This window comes from Capra hircus, chromosome 2, assembly GCF_001704415.2.
Source record: "Capra hircus breed San Clemente chromosome 2, ASM170441v1, whole genome shotgun sequence".
Lineage (NCBI taxonomy): Eukaryota > Metazoa > Chordata > Mammalia > Artiodactyla > Bovidae > Capra > Capra hircus.
The window spans coordinates 10442766-10465533 of NC_030809.1; the positions used below are offsets into that span (position 1 = coordinate 10442766).

The following is a 22768-nucleotide window of genomic DNA, read 5'->3' on the forward strand; positions in this document are numbered from 1 at the left end:
CTAAAATGCCAACGAGGCTCCAAATCCCTTAGGGCGAGAGTGTGGACTCACAGCAGGAGCAGCCTGATAAAAGGAACAGAGATCTATAAAATCACAGCTAGACGGAAGTTTAACTTCTCTGCTGGCTTCCGTAACGATGACTGTCCTCATCTTATGAGGACACCTTCCTGTCGTCATAGCAAAGGTTACTATTAGTGCTGGTTCAAAATCATTCGTTGAGTACCTGCCTACTGTCAAGCAACCATCTGCAGCATTTATTTAATTTTAATAGCCCTAAGGAATACTGTTTTTATCCCTATTTTACAGATGAGGAAACAGGCTCAGAGATAAACTTCCTTATGATTTTCATGTAGTGAAGTCAGGATTGGAACTGGATTCTGACTCCAGAGCCTGAGCACAGGTTAACACGGCCTCCGGGATGAGGTAAGGGGAGGAGTGTACGAGCCGTAGTTGGCTTGCCATCAGGCTCTGTAGATTGGAGCTAGATGTTTGGAAATTGAAAGAAAAGTTTTTCCCAAACTGGACAACTTAAAAGGATTTAGATGTATTTTAGGTAATAAAATCCTTCTGGTAAGAGATTATGCCATGTGTTATTTGGTTTCAGAATTTGAGTTGCAGAGTAAAACTTCAATTTGTGTCTCAAAGAAGGCTCAGTAGGGAATATCCAAGCCTGCAAAGCTCGCTCTTTTCAAAGGTCCGTTTGACTTTGGTGGAAGCTGGAATGGCTGAATTTGGTGCTTACACAGCAAATAGAGGCATAGTATGGAAACCTGGCATCCCTGGCACCCAGATTTCTGATTTATTCCAACCCTGTTTTAGTGCCCCTCTAAGGGGAATAGTGCAGGAAGGGGCTTAGCTGCCTCTTGCCCCTAACACAGCTCTAGCCAATGACTGGGGAGATAAACCCCTCCTGTTCACCAGGATTGGCAGATGGTCTCCATTGGTCCAGTGAGCACAGCGCTGGGGAGAGATGCAGAGATGAGAAGCGACTGTTGGTTCCCCAGCGTCCTGTGCCCCTAATGGGCCCTGTGCTGAGAAAGGAGGGGATGACTCCTGTTTACCTCCCCAGGATGGGAGAGGGTGGTGAACCCCATGGAGAAGGACCTTTTGGCAGAAAACAACAGGTTGATCACAGCTCAAGAGCAACTGTTTGGTAACTGCTTGCCTAAAATATGCTTGTCGTTATCAACTCAGAATTTTTAGAGTCAGAAGGGTTTGTGAGATCCTGGCTGGATCCCTCATTTTGCTTGTGAGCGAACGATGGCAGTGGGGACTTCAGCTAACATGGATTGAACACGTGTGAGTTGGGCGTACGGAAGGGCACTATCCCTGCCCGCTAGAGGCCTGCCTTCTAGAGGGAAACAGGCACACTTAACGGTGCTGCTGCTCCGATGCTGAAGGCTTCAGCTGAGGGATAGATGGGATGAGGACAGCAGAGATGAGCGAGACTGGGGTGTCAGGGAGGCCTCTAGGGAGATGACATTTGCCCTGAGCATTGATCAAGTCGGGATTTGCTGCATGGAGGAGTGTGAGCTGTAGTTCTCCAGGGAGAGGAACCAGTGAGAGATGCATGGAAGATGGATGAGGGGATGACTACTCGGCAGGAGGGAGGAATCAGGAAGACAGAGGCCAGGTCCTATGCTGTGAGCTTTGCTGGGGAATTTGAAGGTATAAGGAAGCCAGTGAAGGACATATGTGTGAAGACATAAATATGGGGAAAATCTAGAGACATACACATCACACAGACACGTACCCTCCCCACCCAGAGTGGGGAGGTTTCAGGCAGGGCAGTGATTGATGGGATTCTGGTGTCAGAAAATAACAGGTGAATGAGGCAGTTCCTGCCCTCGGGTGAGTCTCAAAGCAGGGGAGACAGGTGTTTCGGTTCTCTCCACACGGTTTAGCCAATCTAGAGGTTAAGTCCAAATGTTGAGAGAATGGGGAGTTCTCTCTGAGAGTGAGGGGGCGCTAAGAGGTGAGGGTCGTGGAAAGCCCCGGACCTCTGACATTTCCAGATGGAGGTGGGGGCACTCCAGGCAGGGGCAGCTGTAGGAATAAAGGGGGTCAGGGTGTATTAAAGCCCCTGCCCCGTGATTGTGGAGGTGGTAAGAAGGCCTGAGTGCTCACCTACCGAATTTGCATGGTATCTGCTGCCGTGGAATGAGATTGCTGGAAGAATTGGATGTGCATGTAGTCTACCTCTGGGCGGGGGGCAGAGGAGCAGTTCCAGAGTCAGCCAGCAGGCGGGGCCCTGCTCCCATTTTCGGAGCTGCTGTAGGAACCGGTGTGAAGATGTAGGATGGTCCGCCGGGGCGGGAGATGAGAGGGGAGAAGGAAAACAAATCTGGCTCCTTGTCAGGCACCCCGATGGTACTTTTGTGTGTTTTATAACCCCTAAATTCTCCCAGAAGACCCAAGAGGAGGTTGGTGGTGTTCTCCCCTTTATAGCTGGGAACTTGAGGCTCACAGAGAGTGCTCAGCTTGACAAGTGAATTTCTCAGCAATTCAGACCTGGCCCTGATGCTTAGGGCTGTGAACAGCACAAGGTAGCTTCTGACTCAGGTTGAGGCCCCTGCCTGTGCCTGGGGTCTGTGGGAGACTGGGTTGAATTTTGATCCCTTTCTGGTTTTTCTCTTCCTCAGTTTCCTACCCTTCTGTCTCCATCTCTGGTCCCCTTTGGGGTCTGTGGAGCTTCAAGTGCTGTCTCCACACCTGGGCCAGGCAGGGTGTCTAAAGGGGCCCCTGCAGACACTATTACTACACTCGTGGCCTGGGGGCAAGATTACTGACAGGAAGTGCAGCTGAGATGTGGAGGGAGGCTTTCCACAGAGAGCCTCTACTGATGAAGTCTCCCAGCCAGCCGGCCTGCCTCAGCCCCGCAGCCCGCCTCTCTCCTCATTACCATGGTCTTCCTCCACAGCCAGGCCACCACCTGCACCTGGAGCCTGTCTTCCCTCCCCCTCCGGTTATGCCCTCTCCAGCTGACACCGTCAAGACGGTTTCTCCTCCAGACTTTCCCCAGCAGCGTTCAAATGCACCGTCACTGCTTTCAAAGAGAAAAAGCGAAAAACCTTCTTGATTCCACTTTCTCACCAGCGACTTCCTGTTTCTCTGCTCCACTTTTCAGTACAACTTCTGGAAAGAATTGTCTCGTCTTGTGTCTTCACCCTCCCACTCGCACGCAAATCCACTTCAGTCAGGCTTTTGTCCTAACACTCTTATCAAAACCATGCCTGCTGATGACTCCAGTCCTGGTGTTCACTGCTCTGCTCAGAGCATTCCCAAGGCCCCTTATTTCCTGCAGTGTTAAGAGCCACTGTGTACATTGCTCTGCAGCCCCTCCCATTGCCTCTCTGTCCCGCTGCCTCTCTCCCCCTTGCTCCCTTGGCCACAGCCACACCAGGGACTGGCTGGCCCTTAAAGGCACACTCCCATCCTGCCCTTGTAGCTGGAACACTTCCCCCAGATGGCTCCCTCCCTCATTGCCTTCAAGTTGAACAAGAGGACAGCAGGCCCTGGCCTCCAGTGGCTGGCCTGGCTGCCACAGCTGGGCCTTGGTATTCTCCTCCTGCACATAAAGTTTCACAGAACATCAGTGTCCAGACAAGACCGCTCTGTGACCATGATGGGTCAAGACAATCATGTCTGAACACAGAAAAAATGTGAATGTTATCCAAACTACAAAAAGGAATAATTAACTTAAATGTCAATGGACTGAATGCTCCAATCAAAGAACAGAGTGGCAGACAGGATGAAAAAACAAGAGCCTAGGAATATGCTACCTACAGGAGACCCACCTTAGGGCAAAGGACCCACACAGATCAAAAGTGAGGGGATGGAAAAGGATATTTCATGCAAACAAATGAAAGCTGAAGTTGCAATACTCAAGTCAGACAAAACAGACTTTGAAGCAAAGGCTGTTAAAGGAAAGATAAGGAAGGACGGTGTATAATGGTAAAAGGATCAATACAAGAAAAGGATTTTATACTCATCAACATACAGGCACCTAATACGGAAGCACCCAAATATCTAAAACAAATACTAAGACATAAAGGTTGAAACTGATGGGAAAACAGTGAGAGTAGGATACTTTAACACTTCACATCAATGGACAGATCTTCTGGACAGAAAGAGGCGACAAAGATCAATAAGGCGACAGAGATCCTAAATGAGACAATAGAACGGTTAGACTTAATTGATATTTTCAGAACATTGCATCCAAACCACTAAAAGGACCAGCCATCTCTGTAGTGGGTTGACTCGTGACCCCAAAAGGTACGTCCACTTGGAACTCAGAATGTGACCTTATTTGGAATAAGAGCTTTTGCAGATGTAATTATAGTAAGCATCTTGATATGCAATCATCTTAGATAAGAGTGGGCCCTAGGTCCAGTGATAAATGTCCTTGTAAGAGACAGGGAAAGACATCAAGACACAGGGGAAACTTGTGAAGAGCATCTGGAAGCCCAGGAACACGAGGGGCTGCCATCAGCCACCAGAAGTAAGGAGTGAGGCATGAAACAGAGCCTCCAGAAGAACCAACCCTGCCAACATCTTGACAGCAAACTTCTGGCCTCTGGAACCGTGAGAGTAAATTTCTGTTAAGCCACCAAGTTTGTGGTAATCTGTTATGGCCATCCCCCTACAGTTCATAAGGAAAACTTGTGTCATGCTAATAACAGCGGTAGCCTGCGTCTGGTCTTCCCTCCTCATTAAGGTTCATTAAGATCCCCAGTCATAGAATTGCCCCTGCTCTTGACAGCATCCAATCCATAGGAAAGTCCTGGTTCCTGGAGCCCTCCTAAATCATCTAACCCAAGTCCAAATCCTAGAGTAAGGCCTTTCTAAGGCTCTCTGAGTGGCCCCACGGTCCCCATGCTCCCCATGGAGGGCGCTGTCCCTCACTATGAGTCAGAAACCCAAGGTGATAATTTTCCTGTCTTCCTGGTGGTCTTTGGCTGGAGGTTGCTGACAAAGTCTTCACCCAAAGGTTACCATCTCCAGTGAGGACTGCAGTCGCCCCACCCCCCTTCTGCCTCCCGCTTCCCTTGCTCCATTTTCTGCATGGCACCCATTGCCTTCACCCACACTGGATCAATTGCTTATTCACTCTGTATTGTTTATGGTCTGTCTCACCCATCCCCAACCCCATTTGAATGTGAGCTCTACTAGGGGCATGGATGGTGGTTGCAATTGTTTCTGGATGTATTTGAAGTGGCTGGGACAGGGATTAGCTCATCTAGTGAAAGCGAAGTCGCTCAGTCGTGTCCGAGTCTTTGCGACCCCATGGACTGTAGCCTATCAGTCTCCTCCATCCATGGGATTTTCCAGGCAAGAGTGCTGGAGTGGATTGCCATTTCCTTCTCCAGGGGATCTTCCCGACCCAGGAACTGAACCCGGGTTTCCCACATTGCAGGCAGACGCTTTACCGTCTGAGCCACCAGGGAAGCCTAAACAAGCAGTAAATATTTGTTGAATGAAAGAACCATTGCTAGGAGAGGCACTCCTAACCAACTTGGTCATCAGGAAGGCTTCCCTAGAAATGGAGTGTGAAGGCTGGGATCTGATGGGGGAATAGAGGTGATCCTGCATGAAAATGGTGAGGAGCTTTCCCAGCAGGTGCAAAAGGCCTGGGGAAGCAACAGGGTATTTCAGGGTTAATGGAGTACAAGCGCTTCCAAGTGGCTGAAGGGGGAGTTCTGGAAAGGGAGGGCAAGAGATGAGATTGCAGAGTTGTCAGGGCCCAGACGAGCTGGGTCATTGGGAGCTCACACTTCACCCCAAGGGTCATGGGGATAGTTACTCCACAGCAGGTGGAATCTTCCTGAACCAGGGATCAAACCCATGTCCTCTGAATTGGCAGGCGGATTCTTAATCTGGACCACCAGAGAAGTCCAGAAGGCAGCATTTAAAGGGCAGATGGCAGGACGGTGCTGAGGGAGAGGTGAGGCTGGAGGCAGTGGCAGAGACTGAAGACCAGTGGCAAGACTGAAGGCGCCTGGGTTGAGGTGGCAGCTGCAGAGAGGAGGCGGAGTCCTGGGAGAAAGAAGACCCCTGGCCTGGGCACCTGGCCTTTCAGAGGTGCCATTCACTGCGGAGGGGAGCGTGGAGGAACGGGTTTCAGGAAGGCGCTGAGTGTGAGGACCTTCAGGGGAACATCAGGGGAGACGTCAAGTGGGCTGTACATATACCTGGAGCTTAAGGTCAGACTGGAGATTCAGGCTCAAAAGACGGCTGCAGTGGGAATGAAGCCTTGGCGGAGTTTTCTGAAGACTTCTGCCTGAGGAGCCGCAGCCCCGGGGGCTCACGGCAGGCAGGGTGTCAGGAAAGGTGGAAGGAGACCCACCACCCCTTTTCCACTCTCTCTGGGGTCTCTAGGTCTCACTTTGCTCCCTGGAGCCCCCTGGCCCACATGCCTGGAATCACTTGCTAGGATAGAAGAATCCTCTCCTAATAATTCACTGCCCCTGGCTTGTTTAGAAGGAAGTGGAAGAGGCTCTGTGTGCACACACGCTCTGGAACCAAAACCCCACCTGGGGGTGGAGATGGCAGCCCGGTCCTCCCTGGGACTCAAGCCCTCATTATTCTGGGAAAGTTCAGAAGTGGGGCCACATCAGGGGTCAACCAGAGGCAGTCTGGGCACAACGGCACCATCAGCAGCTCCCAGACAGCAGGGCTGGGAGGCAAGTCTGGCACAGGCTGGTACACTCCCTTCCCACTCCAACGGCCCCAGCCCCCTGCCCCTGAGACTCTGACTAGAGCTGGAGGCAACCCTGTTCAGATGGGGAGGCTTAACCCAGGCTCTCTGGGCTCTACCCTGCTTCCTTCTGCCTCCCCCTGCCGTCTGCCAACCAGCGAGACGGCTTCCCTCCTGCCTCCTTGGAGCACCAGCATCTGCAGCCCCCTGAGTGTCCCCCCGTGCCTACCAAGCCATGTCCCACACCTCCTCTGGGAACTTAAAATAGAGTTCACAGCACATCACTCTTCATTCCAATGTCCCTCAAGCAGGGACTTGTCCCCAAAGCTTTAGGATCAGAAGCCAAGCTCCGGGGCCTCCCATGCTGCCACTTGACACTTTTTTTTATTGTCAGTTCCTCAGTGCGCATCCTCCTTCGTGCCCTCCCACTTCGTTTCCCACTCACCCTTGGCTCGCATCACTTCCTCTGAATGACCTTCCTTGGTCCCAAGGTTGCTGCAGGAAGGTCAGCTTGAATAAACCTCACTCTCTGGGTTTTTTCCACCAGGGTTTCTGGAAGGGAGAGTCTGGGTCTGTGGTGTTGACCATAGTTTCCCAGTAAACCCACAGTGGGCCAGCCAATAGGGATGGCATTGAACTGAAATGTGTCATGAAGCACTTCCACTTCTCCCGAGATCCTTGGGTCCTGCCCCACTAGATCGGGTCAGCAGGGGTTGTTACCCTCCATCCCAGCAACAAGCGGCAGCTGAGTCCAGAGACTGCCCCCGCCCACCCCACCCCCCTGCTCCAATGCTGCCCAGAGGGTCTCAGCCCTGAACCCTGTGACCTGGCAGGGTGTTGGGAGGAGACATCAGCAACTGAAGTCGAGTTTCATCAAAGTTCCCGGTCCCTTAGGGGAAGTAAGGGTAACGAGATAGAGTTTCTGTGGGAAAGCTCTAGAGGGCCTCTGAGAAAGGGAACTTGCCCGGGGTGTCCTGCCTGGAGCAGCAAGCAGCAGAGGGGCTGCTGGATCCTGGGACCCTGATTCCGTCCCTTCCTAGCAGCAGACCTTGGGCGCACTGTTTACCTTTCCCCTGCAAAATAGGAAGCACCAGATAACCCCGTCTTGGGTGTGGTGAGCTGAGCGAAGCCATGCACCAAGAGCCTTTTGCATGGCGCCTGGTGCGTGGGAAGCCAAGTTCTTCCCAGGCCTTCCCATCACCTTTCTGCTTGTGAAAATTCAAATGTGTGCCACGTCCTGGCTAAGGATGGCTGGGCCAGACCCAGAAGAGAGGACAGAGGACATCAGGGCAGACATGCTGACTAGGGGCTGTGGGACAGGGCCCTGGGGCTGAGGAAGACCAGAAAGTCCTAACAGGAGGAAGCAGGGAGACCTGTGGCCTCCTTCAACACCTTGTCATTGCAGCTGGGGAAACTGAGGCTGAGAGGTGGCAGGAGTTGCTGTCGGAGTGTTGCCTGGAGCCAAGGTTGGTACTGCAGTTCTCCTGAACCTACCACACTGAATGTAGGCTTTGAGGGCACATGCTTTAGACACAGACAATTGTTTAGCTCAAGATCACAAGGAAGGACTTTCCTGGTGGTCCAGTGGCTAAGGATCCATCTGCTAATGCAGGAGACACAGGTTTGATCCCTGGTCTGTGAAGAGTCCACGCGCCGCAGAGCAACTAAGCCCGTTCGTCCACGGCTGCTGAAGCCCATGTACCCCAGAGCCTGTGCTCACCAAGAGAAGCCACCACAATGAGAAGCCTGCACACCACAGCCGGCTCACTGGCACTAGAGAAAGCCCACACAGAACAGCAAAGACCCAGCACGACCCCAAATAAAGCAAAGGTCACAAGAAAGGTTGTGACAAGCCAGGGACGCAGGGCTGCCAACTCCCTGGGACCCTTCTCTCTACCCCAAGGAGGTCAGGGAGTGAGGGTAGATCCCACGTTCCAGCATCTTCCCATCATCTACTCAACAAACACCAGGTTCTGTGAAAATAGGAGAAAGAGACACACCCAGCTCTCAGGGAGTACACAGCCAACTAGGGAAGAGATGCTAAGAAATCACAAGTAAATATTAGAGTATGACTGTAAACAGGGCTGTGGAGAAGGGGTTCATGGAACTGTGCAGGGGTGTAGCTAAGGAGGATGCTCCATCTGTGGGATCAGGAAGGTCTTTTGAGGATGTGATGCTTAAGCTGAAACTCAGGATGAAAAAGGTCATTGTGAGATAATAATTATATATCGATACTGATATCCACCCCTGGCTCCTGGCACAGAGTTCCTATAAGCTTGTAATTTCCTGACTGAAGTGAACACTAGGAGCAGCTTTCATTTTATTGTAGTCACTTGTGGGGCTGGGGGGCTGGGATCCTGGCTGGGGGCTGGTCACCAGGAAGACCAACCATGATTATAAGCTTGGAATTTTCACACACACACACACACATACACACACACACACACACACACACACCCCATGCCAACTTCTCCAGGGGAGAGGGCTTGAAATGGAGGTTAGTTATTGATTATGTCCACATAAAGATCCCCAGAGCATGGGTTTTGGGGAGCTTCTAGACCAGCCAACACATCCCTGTTGTGGGAGGATGGCACATCCCAGTGCCACAGGGCAGAGGCTCATGTGCTCGAGACCTTTCCAGACCTCACACTGTGTGTCTCTTCATCCGGCTGTTCATCTGTATCCTTTGTTGTAACCTTTAATAAACTACTAAAGGTAAGTAAGTGCTTCCTTGAGTTCTGTGAGCCACTCTAACAAATGGGTCGAACCCTAGGAGGGGGTCATTGGAAGTGCTGATGTATAGATGGCTGGTCAGACTAGCCTCTGAAGTGTGTGGAGAGGGGCAGTCTTATGAGGCTGAGCCCTTAACCTGTAGAATCTGATTATATCTCTGGGGTGATAGTGTCAGAATGCAGTTGAATTCTAGGGCACAATTCTAGGTGGCATCACAGAGAATTGCTTGGCATGAGGGAAATTCCCTGGGAAGATAGGGCTTTTCCCAACACGGTTAGCCAGGCAAGAGGGTGGAGTGTATTCCAGGCAGAGGGAATGGCATATGCAAAGTCCTGTGGTGGGAGGAAGTACTCCAAGTTTGTCTTTTCCAGATAGTGGGTTGAAGGCATCTTCTTCCTTTTTTCTTCTTGAAAATCATCCTGGCCCCTGACACACACACACACACACACACACACACACACACACACACACACACACACACAGACACACTCACACACACTGAGGAGAACAAGAAATAAGAACTCCATCTTCTAAGAAGATATTTCTGACCTCAAACTAAAATATTGCAGAAAACAACCAAATACTCTAGATTCCAGTATGGTTAAATAATGGTTATTAAACTTTTTTTTTTTCTCTAGCTCTAGAACTTGGCCTCCTCAACCCTTCTCTTTCTCACTGCATTAACTAACAAAATTCCAGTGCCTGGCCCTAAGAATGAAAATCTCAACTTCTATAAAAACAAGCCTCAGAAAGATGGGGAGGACCTGTCTTTTCTCCCCTGAAGCTGTAGAAACAGAAATATTTACTATACTCCATCATAAAAATGAATTTAAATATCAGACATGATAGAGGTGAAAGCAAGAAATTTTATGAGCATGTCCAACTTGTTTTCCTGTCCAATGTCTTAGAAAGATTGAAGGTAGGAGGAGAAGGGGAGGACAGAGGATGAGACGGTTGGATGGCATTACTGACTCGATGGACATGAGTTTGAGCAAGCTCAGGGAGCTGGTGATGGACAGGGAAGCCTGGCGTGCTGCAGTTCATGGGGTCGCAAAAAGTCGGACACAACTGAGTGACTGAACTGAACTGTAGAGACTGTGGGGCTATGCATGAGAAATGTGTTAGCTCTGTTAATGCACGTCAGTCCTGGGAAGGGTTCCAGACAGCCAGGCTTCAGATTGTTCAACATTCTGTGCAAGTAGATTTTAAATTTCAGACTTAAGACTGGGATGGCAACTGGCTACTTTAAACTGATCATTTGAGCCAGGATAATCACTGAAAGGGAGCGGGATGGTATGGTCCTTGCCCCACCAGCTCCTCTGCCTGCCTTTTGTCTGTGGAAAACTTAGTCAAAGAATAAGTTTAGGCTCCAGGCGGTGCCACGGGGATGGCAAGAGCCAGAGCTGAAGCCTGAGCTTGCTGTGGGATGGTGGCGGGAGTCAAGGCCTGGACTCAGGGATCCGCTGCCTGCACCTCCATGCCACCCTCAGCCTGTGGCACAGCCCTCCACCCGCAGGATGGATGGTGCATCTGGGGACTTAGCCTCTGGGGTCAATGCCCTGACCACTGGGGCTCTTTTCGTGGCGCTGGGTGCAGGAGTGATGGCGCTCAGTCACCATTGAGCATGACTGCTGCTCATCCAGGTGGGTCATGAGACAAGGCCCTCCACCACTGGGACCAACGTGCTGGGGAGGAAGGTCCTCTACCTTGCATGTCAAGCACATCATGCAAGGGGACGGAAAGACAGGGCTGCTTCTAGCCTGAGCCCCTAGGCTGACGTCCAACGCCCTCTCCACGGTGACCCAGGGCAGCAGGAAGAAGGTACCAGAGGAGATCCAGCAGGTTTCCAACAAGGATGACATGAAGACGTCTCTGAAGAAGGTGCTGAAGGAGACCTCCTACACGATGGTGATGCCATGGGTGGTCGCGCATCCTGGCCCTCCCCCTGCAAGTCATCTCAGCGTGCTGCGTGGTCCAGTTTGTGGGATGGGAGGCCAAGTCCAGCGGCGTGTTGACCTCCATTGGGAAGATTTTCAAAGAAGAGGGCCTGCTGGGATTCTTTATGGGCTTAAGCCCCCACCACCTGGGAGATTTTCTTGTGGGGCTGTAACCTGCTGGCCCACTTCATCAGTGCCTACCTGGTGGATGGCAGCATGAGTGATGCCCCGGCGGGGCTGGGGCACAACCAGAATCTAGGTTCCCAGTTCAGCCAGGCACTGACCATCCGGGCTGACACCAAATTCGTGATGGGGATTGCGATGAGCCTGCTGACCTCCTCCTTCCTGCTGGCTGGTGATTTCTTGGCCATGAAGGACTGTGGGCTGGGCTCCCTCCTTAGCCCCCAGTGTTCAAATCTTGGATCCACCCCTGGAAGTACCTGAGTGTGCAGGGCCAGCTCTTCCGAGGCGCCAGCCCGCTTTTCCGCCGGGTGTCATCAGGAGCATGGTTTGTCCTGGAGTAAGCTGAATCACCAAAAAAAAACAAAACCACGCTGTCTCAGCCTGGCCACCGCGGGTGAGGCCTGATCATCTTGGGGCACCTGTCAGACGACCACCCCAGCATCACCTAAGGGTGCTCTAGCACGGTGAGGCATCAGTTTCCATATTTCCCATGCATCTGTCCAGAAGCAGGGACTGGATGGGGGTGAGGCTGCGTCCAGTGGACTGGGCACTCTTAGACCCGGGGAAGGTGGGGTGGAGCTGGGGAACGGGGGCCGAATCCCCTCACTCTGCAGATTTCCCGAGTCTCCCTCGTGCACGGGGCCAGAGACAGGCTTGTGGAGGCCCACGCTGCACGGGCAGAGGCTCATGAGTTCAAGTCCCACCCCCAACTCACACCCTTCAAGTCACCCCCTGCTCACATCGCGCAGCTCAGCTGGGAGCTTCACGCTCTTGCTTTGTAAATAGGATGTGATCCCCTTTCACCAGGCTGCCGCCACGTCCAGGCTAGGAGCCTATCTTTGCTTTTCTCAACACTACTTGTCTAAGTAGACAGCACATTCTACATGGGAAATCATATGACTGCTCAGAATGTATTCCCCCCCTCGCCCTCACCCAACCCTGGTCAAGTCAAAGGCTCCTCAGTTTAATGCTGACGCCTCATGTGCAGGATATGGTTATCTGTGCAATCGTGAACGCTCAGATGTTAGGCAGATCAATGTCTCTAGTCATATCCAGTTTAAAGTACCTGATAAGATCTGACCCTTTCTCCAGCAAATAAATGCATTGGTGGTGAGTTGGGGAAAAAAAAGCAAAAATTCAATCAGAGAAATGAGAACATGTGAAAAACAAAGGAGACCAAATAGTGATAGTGTAGTCATTAAGCATAGCCAAGAGTCTTTAGTTCCTTCTCAGTGGCTATACGTAATCTTCTGAGTCATATCCTGTGAGCGGTCTTATAGATACTGAAACCCCAGGTGGAGAAGTTAACTGCATGATGGTCAGAATGTGCCCACTCTGCCCACCACATGAGCTGCCACAGTTCCGAGAATGGCCTCAGAGAAAGGGAAACAAACCAGCCCTGAAACTGAAGATTAACTGTCCCTAAAACAATCAAGATGACACTGGCCAGACCACTGATGACCAACATGAAGATGACTATCAGAGCTGACTGTGCTGTTTCTGCATGCAGCCCCTTCCTTCTGTCTATAAAGCACTCTTGCCTGCAAAATCCCATGGATGGAGGAGCCCGGCAGGCTACAGTCCATGGGGTTGCAAAAAGTCGGACACGACTGAATGACTTCACTTATACTTCTGTCTATAAACCTCTTGCTGCCAGTCTTGAGGAGTCAGCCTTTGAACAGACTTCTGCCCCTCACCCCCGCCCCCAGTTGCCAGCATCTGAAATAAAGCAAACTTTCCTTTCCGCCAACTCGGCTTGTTTATTGGCTTTCGAGCAGCAAGCAGCCAGATCCCGCACTCTTTCGGTAACATAATAATTGCCATGTTATAACTGTATGACTGTTGGCATAACTGACACCATCTTGGGCCCATTCAGCTTCTCCTGTCCTTCCTTCCACTGACCCAAGCCAGGAATGTACGGTGTGGCAAATCACTTCTCTGTCATCAAGGGCTTTGCAGTAATAGATGTTGTTTAATAATTGTTAGGTTCGTGTGGTTCTTCGCTCTATTAGTCTCCAAACAGTGATGAAGACCTTTGCTGACTATTCCTGGTACCCATGAGACTAGCTACCCACTTATAAACCTTGACTTGGGTTTATAAATGGGTAACTTCTAGAAAAAGTTCCTGTTTCCAAGCATCTACCCCACACCCTAGGTTAACCATAAAGCCCTCAGCAGTGAATCTGCAGCTGCAAATGTTTCTATTTCATTGTCTGACCCCACCCTGTGAGGAAGACACCCTAGAATAAACCGATCCGCTGATTATATGAAGTGGCCTGCCTTGTTTTTTTGATCTCAGGATACCTGATTCTCAGGGACTTCCCTGGAGGCCCAGTGGTTAGGACTCGACACTTTCAATGCCATAGCCCTGGGTTTGACTCCTGGTAGGGGAACTAAGATTCTGCAAGCCTTGAGGCAGGGCCAAAAAAAAAAGAAGATGCTTCTCAGTTTGGTTTTTGTTATCTCCTGTAGGCAACAACTGGCAAACCAGCTAGGAGACTGAAAATGACACAGAAATGGGCAAAGACGTAGTGTAGGGGCTGGGGTGCGGGAGCCTGTTGTTGGTGGGGAATCCCTGGCTGGCAAGCTGCTGCCACGCAGGGTGACCTGGAGAGGTTCGTGGAATGCTTCCAGGCCAGTGAGTAAGCACAGGGTGCCAGGAAAATGCGAGAGGGCTTACTAGGAGTATTAACCCAAGCAGTGGGAAAGCAAAAGTGGAAAAAAGAAAGTGAGCTAGCTATCAGCTATCGCATGGCCTTTATTGTGTGCCCTGAGGATTAGCACAGAATAGGCACTGCAGCTCAGCAGGGTACGAGAGACGACAGAAGAGGTGCAGGCTCTAGAGAGGGACGTACAGACACCTCACTGTTCCGCCACCTCAGACGTTTTGCCAAAGAAAATACAAGAAAAGCACACAGAAGTGAGAGAGAGAGCTGGAACTCCAAGAGGTGGGATTCTTGGGACAAACACTCATCAGAAGATGAGGACAAAATTATATAGGAAGAAGACCCGACAATGACCTCTGATCCAAATTAAAACCCAGGCGGGGGTTCCCTGGTGGTCTCCTGCTTAGGATTCAGCATTTTCACTGGGTTCAATCCCTGGTTGGGGAAATGAGACCCCACAAGCTGTGACGTGCGGCTGAAAAATAAAGACCACTTCATGGCAAAGAGAAGGGGGAAAAATGGAAACAGTGGCAGATTTTATTTTTCTGGGCTTCAAAATCATTGCAGATGGCGACTGCAGCCATGAAATTAAAAGATACTTGTTCCTTGGAAGGAAAGCTATGGCAAACCTAGAAAGCGAATTTAAAAGCAGAGACATCATTTTGCCTGCAAAGGTCCATCTAGTCAAAGCTATGGTTTTTCCAGTAGTCATGTATGGCTGTGAGAGTTGGGCCATCAAGAAGACTGACCACTGAAGAACTGATGCTTTCAAACTGTCGTGCTGGAGAAGACTCTTGAGAGTCCTTTGGACTGCAAGGAGATCAAACCAGTCAATCCTAAAAGAAATCAGCCCTGAATGATCCTGAAGCTGAAGCTCCAATACTTTGGCCACCTGATGCGAAGAACTGACACATTGGAAAAGACCCTGATGCTGGGAAGGATTGAGGGCAGGAGGAGAAAGGGGCAACTGAGGATGAAATGTTTGGATGGCATTACTGACTCAATGGACATGAGTTTGAGCAAACTCCAGAGGATAGTGAAGGACGACAAGCCTGGCATGCTGCAGTCCACTGCATCACGGAGAGTCGGACACGACTGAGTGAACAGCAGCAGCAGTGCAGGCTGCCCTCTGGGAACGTTTGTGTGCAGCTGGGCTAGGAGAAAGCCAGGGTTGCCTTGCCAACTGGATTGAAGGGGTACCTGCAGGTATACACCTGGCTTGGCCAAATGAGGGGGACGTGTAACCTTCACCTTTAAGATGGGTCTCTACGGAAGACAGACAGGAAATAGCGAGGGGGTTGGGAATGAAATGTGCCATCTATGCTCCTAATTTCCAAGTTATCTATAGCAAGTGTGAAGAATCGTATCCTGCAGTTCGCTCCAGGAACTTGGTACTGGACCGTAGTTTCAGGTTTGGCCCCGTGGTTAATCAACACATTCAGATGGTGGCAGCTGTGACAGCTGATCTGAGTGAATCTGAAAAGGTCTGACATAAGGGAAGTAGGTGGGAAGATAAAGCCAAAGAGAAAAAAAAAACAAAAAGTGAGGCAACTAAGAAAGGGGCCCAACTAGAATTTCTTGCAAACAGTTATGACAATATCTAGTATCATAAGTAAGCAGGACTCTATGGGGCTTTCCCAGGACAGAACCCCAGCATGTACTTCCCCCGCCTCTTGTTTGTAGAAAAACTTTAGCCACCTATGCTTTCCCAACTTCCAAAGGATAAATTTACTCAGGAAAGTTGAGAAAATGCAGGAACAAAGGAAAAGAGTCAAGCAAGACAAAATGATAATCGTTTATCCATAAAACAAAGTCAAGGGCCTTTAGCTCCTCCTCTAGGGCTAGAGATAATATCCTGAGCCCTGTCTTTTGAGCTGTTTTGCAGATACTGAAAGGTGGAAGTTCTGTATGTTGCCCATAAGCACGTAGACCCCAGATCAGTTGGAACCAGAAAGTTGATGTTAACTGTCAATTACCTTACCACCAACCAATCAGAAGAATGTCCACACACTGATCACACACCTCAAAACCCTCTCCCCTCACCCTGTCTTTGAAAACCTTTCCTTAATAGCCGTTGGGGAGTTTGGGTCTTCTGAGCATCAGCTGCCCTGGATTTCTTGCTTGGCCCCCTGCCGTAAACACTACACTTGCCTTTACTACATCCTGGTGTCAAAAGACTGGCTTTACTGCCCTCGGGCAAGTGGACCCAAGTTTGGTTCAGTAACTGTATTAGCTGGGACTCTCTAAGGAGAATATGGATAAACACCCTAATTCAGTCCTTTTCACCCTATAAGAAGCATTACCCAAATAAAACTAGTTTATTCCCCTAATAGCATGAGTAAAAGGGGAAGAAGCACACGCCTGTGTCCCATTGCTGTGGGAAGATGAAGAACAGGGATGGGTACCCCGACATCTAGACATTGGTGTGGGGTCAAGCTTGCTCATTGGTGCAAGTGGAGGCCCCCTGTTGAACTATTTCTTTATCCCGCATCAATAAACAGACTATTCTGGCTTTAGCTGATACTGGCGTTGAGTGTACCCTGATTCATGGGAATCCATCCAAGTTCCAAAGGGAAATATGAACCACTGATGGACATGAAGGCCAAACAGTACAGGTGAAATAAATGCACTTGTATTTACAGATCAGAAGGCTGCCTCCCTGTCCCTTTCTGGTTTCTATTCCGCCCATACCCGATAAGGTGCATGTGGGTGTCCTACAGGACCTGGGCCTTGCAAGCACCATGGGTGAGTTCCGTTTACAGATGCCAGCGATCAGGCTAAAGGAGACCCTGTAACACTGCCTGTCCTTTGGAGAGTGGTGGCAATAAACAATATTGCCTATCTGGGGGACAGGAAGAACAGGCTACCATGAAGGAATTAGAGAAGGTAGGGGTTATAAGGGGCTTCCCAGGTGGAGTAGTGGTAAAGAATCCTCCTGACAGAGATGCAAGTTTGATCCTTGGGTTGGGAAGATCCCCTGGAGTAGGAAATGGCAACCTGCTCCAACATTCTCGCCTGGGAAATCCCATGGACAGAGGAGCCTGGAGAGCTACAGTCCATGGGGCCACGAAAGAGTTGGATATGACTGAAGTGACTTAGCATGCCTGTTGCAGGAAGGGGGACCCCTACCAGGGCCCAAAACTGGGCTCTTGTCTAACACTCGGAAATGATTTGTCCAAGGAGACACAGGCTGACAAAGCAAGAGACTTTATTGGGAAAGGGCGCCCGAGTGGAGAGCAGTAGGGTAAGGGAACCCAGGAGAAGAGCTCTGCCTCATGGGTCACAGCTTGCAGTCTCAGATTTTATGGTGATGGGATTAGTTTCCGGGTTGTCTTTAGCCAATCATTCTGACTCAAAGTCCTTCCTGGTGGTGCACACCTTGTTCAACCAAGATGGATGCCAGCGAGAAGGATTCTGGGAGATGGTGGTGTCTCCTCTTGACCTTTCCCGAACTCTTCCGGTTGGTGGTGGCTTATTAGGTCCGTGTTCCTTACCAGGACCTCCTGTCATAAAACAGCTCATGCAAATGGTTACTATGGTGCCTGGCCAGGGTGGGTGGTGTCAGTCAGCATGTTTCCCCTAACACGCCTGCACACAGGGTTTCTAAGACTGGTACAAAGCCCATTCAATAGCCCCATGTGGCTGGATGAAAAGCCAAACAGCACCTGGTACATGACAGTAGGCTACAGAGATTTTAACAAGCTCACATCTCATATCTGTATGAGAATTCCAAACACAGTCAGAGTCTTGGATACGATCTCGTCTCTCAAGACACAGTATTGTGTCTTGGATTTTTCTAATGCCTTTCTCAGCTTACCCTTAGATGGGGAGTCCTGGGACCAATGTGCCTTCCCATGGGAAGGAAGACAATGGACTTTTACTGTCTTGACTCCTGGTTATCAGCACAGTCCTACTATATGGGATGGTGGCCCAGGACTGTCTCCCTCTTTTGTTCTCTGTTATTACACTGGTGATATCATGATAACCTGTGATGACTTGCTGTCTTTCCCAAGCCACTGCATCTTTTCAGGAACAGTTAAAATCTTGAAGATGAGAGGTAAACGCTGACAAGTAAAGGCAAAGGCCAGGACAGTTGGTCAAGTTCTTGGGTGTTCTCTGGTCTGGTGAGACCAAAGGGATGCCTGAGACTGTCTTTGATAAAAAAACTACAGGCATATCCGCATCCTGCAATGTAAGAGTTACCAGCCTTTATAGGGCTGAGGGGGTACCGGTAGCTTTTTTTTTCTCCATCCCCACTTGCCCAGATATTAAGACCTTGTATGCTTTAGTAAAAAAAGCGACAATCTGGGACTGGAATATCCCACAAGAGCCTTTTGAAAAGACCAAATGGGTTGTCAAACATGTCCAAGGACAGAGCGTGTTAATGCTGAACACAAGGAGTGAATTGGATATAAGTGTGTATCTGGAAGGGTTTGAATGGGAAATGTTTGACAGCAACAAAATGGGAAAAGAGCCCCCCTGGGATTCTGGTCTCAGTTACAGAAAGGGGCAGAGAACTGGTCTCAGTTCAGCTCAGTTCAGTCGCTCAGTCGTATCCGACCCTTTGTGACCCCATGAATTGCAGCACGCCAGGCTTGCCTGCTGCTGCTGCTGCGGCTGCTGCTGCGGCTGCTGCTGCTGCTGCTGCTGCTTAGTTGCTTCAGAGTTGTCCAACTCTGTGCGACCCCATAGGCTTGCCTATCTCTCGCCAACTCCCAGAGCTTGCTCAAACTCATGTCCGTTGTGTCAGTGATGCCTCGGTGATGCCCAGCAAACTGGTCTAGTCCTATAGAGAAACAATCCATGGCAGTGTTAACTAAAAGATATAGTCACAGCCTGAAAGTGGAGAGTCATTTTATTTGGTGGGAATGTTTAGGACTCTGAACCCGGGAGATAGCATCTCAGTAGCTCTGAGAAAACTGCTCCAAGGAGGTAGGGGGCTGGGCGGTGGGGAGGCAGGCTATATACAAGTTTGCAACAAAGGGAGCAGGCAGTCTGAACGACAAAGATCAGGTATCACGTTAAAGAATTAATCAGGTATCACGTTAAATAATTTGGTGTTCTGTGTACAGAAAGATGCAAGTCTGGGCTCACTGAATCCATTCCTTACTCCTTCATATGCACCTCAGCTCTCCAGGGCCAATCCTGTTTCCTTTTTCACTTAAAGGAATGGCAGATGGCTGCTTCTTGCGTTCCCCCAGCTCCCCAGCCATCACTGTAGGGAGTGGCAGCATCTGCTGGATGGCAGAAATTGCTGATGGCTGTGTCATTTCTTACTGATATGGCGACCCCATGGATTGTAGCCTGCCAGGCTCCTCTGTCCTTGGAATTCTCCAGGCCAGAATACTGGAGTGGGTAGCCATTCTGTTCTCCAGGGGATCTTCCCAACCCAGGGATCGAACCCGGGTCTCCTGCATTGCGAGTGGATTCTTTACCAACTGCGCCACCAGGGAAGTCCCTGATATGGCAGGAGGTATTTTCAATTCATAGCAGTTTCCCTAGCTTTACAACAAAGTGAGCATCTGACCGCCAACTTACCCTTCAGCTTACTGGCTCCTCTGGCCGTGGGCCGATGGATTGAGGATCTGCTTTCAAAGCCTAAGTGTGCCTATGCACAGCTGAGTACTTTACACAAGTGCATTCATACCGTCAACAGAGAAGCACCTTTTACACCGATCCCCTCTCTCAGGTGTTCCGGTTTCATTAGGCCCAGTGTTCTTGCCTGGAGAATCCCAGGGACGGCGGAGCCTGGTGGGCTGCCGTCTACGGGGTCGCACAGAGTTGGACACAACTGAAGCGACTTAGCAGCAGCAGCAGCAGCAGTGGCCACCAGAGCCGCTCTGCTGCTCCTCTGTGGCGCCCTCTGTAAAGCGCAGGAATGAGAAGGTTTGGAACGCCCCCTGCTCGTGCATGGCACATGGAAGGCAGCTGTAGGGGCAACCCACCTCCGTACTGGACAACTCGTTTGGATTCGTTTGGATTCTGACGTCATCTGGTTCAGGACAGGACTAGACAAAGCAGCTGGTGGGCAGAACTCAAAGTGGTGACTACTCGCCAGTCCAATGCCCCTCAACCTTGCCACGGGCAATTAGGCAGCGTGGAGAGGCTTGACAATGTGGACGTCTCAGTGGCATCGAGGTAACTGGAAAACATTCAATAAACCTCTGCAGGGATTGAATTATGGGCTGATATTTGGACTGCCTGCAGGCAACCGGGTTCCAATGTGCCCGTGTGGCTCATTTCAGCCCATTCAACCTTCACTCTGCCTGGCAGTCAGGTAGCTAGTGCATTAACCAGATCAAGAGCCCTGTTATTAGAAGAATTATAGACCCCCTCTGATGTGGCAGAATGGCTCCACTGAAGGAAAAAAGGCTCTGTTTGTCCTCAAATATCTGGATTCCCAAGGTGTAGATCATTTGAGGTGCTGACCCTTGAGACACCCCAGCAGGTGACTCAGATGCTCTGACCATCTGGTTTCCAGATGGCGAGTGGATTACATAGGGTTTTGGTGAATGTCGGAAGGGTATCCGTGTGCTTTAAACCTGTACCCACACAGCTAGTGGAGGATCAGTGGAGACCTTTGCCAGTAAGAGCCAATCAGGCCATTACAATCAAAGGACTGTCAAAATTGGAAGTTAAGCAACAATGGCCCATATTGATGGTGATCAAGGAACTCATTTCAGCGGACATGAAATACAAGAGTAGGCAGAAGCCTGAGGAAGTTTTTGGACTTTTCACTTTCTTTACAATCCCACTACAACTGGACTGGTTAACTGGATTTTTTAAAAAGTATTTATTTATTTGGCTGCACTGAGTCTTAGTCGTGATATATGGGATCTAGCTGCTGCATGTGGGATCTAGTTCCCTGACCAGGGATGGAACCCAGGCCCCTGCATCGTGAGTGCAGAGTCTTAGCCACTGGAACAGCAGGGAAGTCCCTATCTTGCTCGTGCTCAGTTGTACCCGACTCTTTGTGACCCCCTGGACTGTAGCCCGCCAGGCTCCTCTGTCCATGGGATTTCCCAGGAAAGAATACTGGAGTGGGTTGCCCCTAACTGGATGTTAAAAGCCACCTTAACAGGGCGTATTTTCGACAGCACAGTGCAAGGTTGATCCCCTTGGATCTGACAATCCGCATGTGAACAGCTTGGACAACCAGGGCACTGAGAAAGCAGGTACAAAAGGGAGGTCTTTGCCTGGCCACTGGGAGGAAGGTCTTGTTTTTGTTTGTTTGCTTTGCAGCTGCCGCTGGGCTTCCCACCTGATGTTACTTAGTTCACTGGTATTTAATTTGGTCTCACCGCCTGGGTGACTTTTATCCCAAGCCCTTGGGTGATGGGACTTGTCTTGGTATTGCCTTCACTCTGAGATTTTATATGGGAATGGGCCCCACATAGACCCAGATCATCTCTTCTGAAAAATAGCCCAGGAGTTGAAGTGGGGTTACCCATGCAGGTTCCCACTGAGGTCCCTGTGTAATTTCAGTTTACCTACTGAAGACATTAAAGGACAAAACATGTGGCATCATGGCACCATGGTGAAAAATGCCAAAAGCAGGGGTGCTAATAAAGCCAGTGGAGATCAGATGGCTACAGGGTTCCTTGCGAGCGAGGATCTGCTGTATCTTCCTCCCTTATGGCATCTGTTTCACCACCTGGTGCTTGCCTCGTGATCTTCCTGACTCCCGCTACTATAGGAAATGTCTCCCTTTCCTGGCCCCCCACAAACACGCGAAGTCCGCAGTAGTTTTGCCTGCTGGGTCTGCAACCTGCTGCTCTCCAGAGCCCAGAGGAAGTTGTGGACAGTGCATCTGTGCATCCGAATCTAATGGGGATAATGACTTGGGTTGATGACCCCAAATCCTCTTGGTGATCTGATTCCTATTGATGAAAGTTTTATGTTTGATTATAGTGAGCATCAAAGAATTGATGCTTTTGCACTGTTACAGCTGAGCATATATACTGAGGATCAGGTCTAGTCCAGGTTGACTTGTCTGCCATCTTGGACCCATTTAATTCTAATCAGTTTACATTGTGTCCTCAGGCTAAGTCATTCTTTCAAAGGCTGTGTTCTGCCCCCTTTCCTCCTATTTCAGATGGGGGCTACTGACCTCAGTAGTCTATGTTCAGCTCCCAACTATCCCAAACCATCCCATATGCTAAGCTATGGGAATCTAAGAATCATTTGACCCGTTTTGCACCAGGGAAACTAACATATTGTTTAGAGTCACTATTGTAGTTTAGTTGCTCAGTCGTGTCTGACTCTTTGAGACCCCATGGACTGCAGCACGCCAGGCTTTCCTGTCCATCACCATCTCCCAGAGATTGCTCAATGTCATGTCTATTGAGTCAGTGATGTCATCCAACCATCTCATCCTCTGTGGTCCCCTTCTCCTGTCTTCAATCTTTCCCAGCATCAGGGTCTTTTCCAATGAGTCCGTTCTTCACATCAGGTGGCCAAAGTATTGGAGCTTCAGCTTCAGGATCAGTCCTTCCAATGAATATTCAGGACTGAATTCCTTTAGATTGACTTGTTTGATCTCCTTGCAGTCC

The 22768-nt window shown here is 50.1% G+C and overlaps 1 pseudogene; it reads left to right on the forward strand.

Annotated features, from left to right (window-relative positions):
* Positions 7829–11891, forward strand: LOC102177015 (annotated as a pseudogene).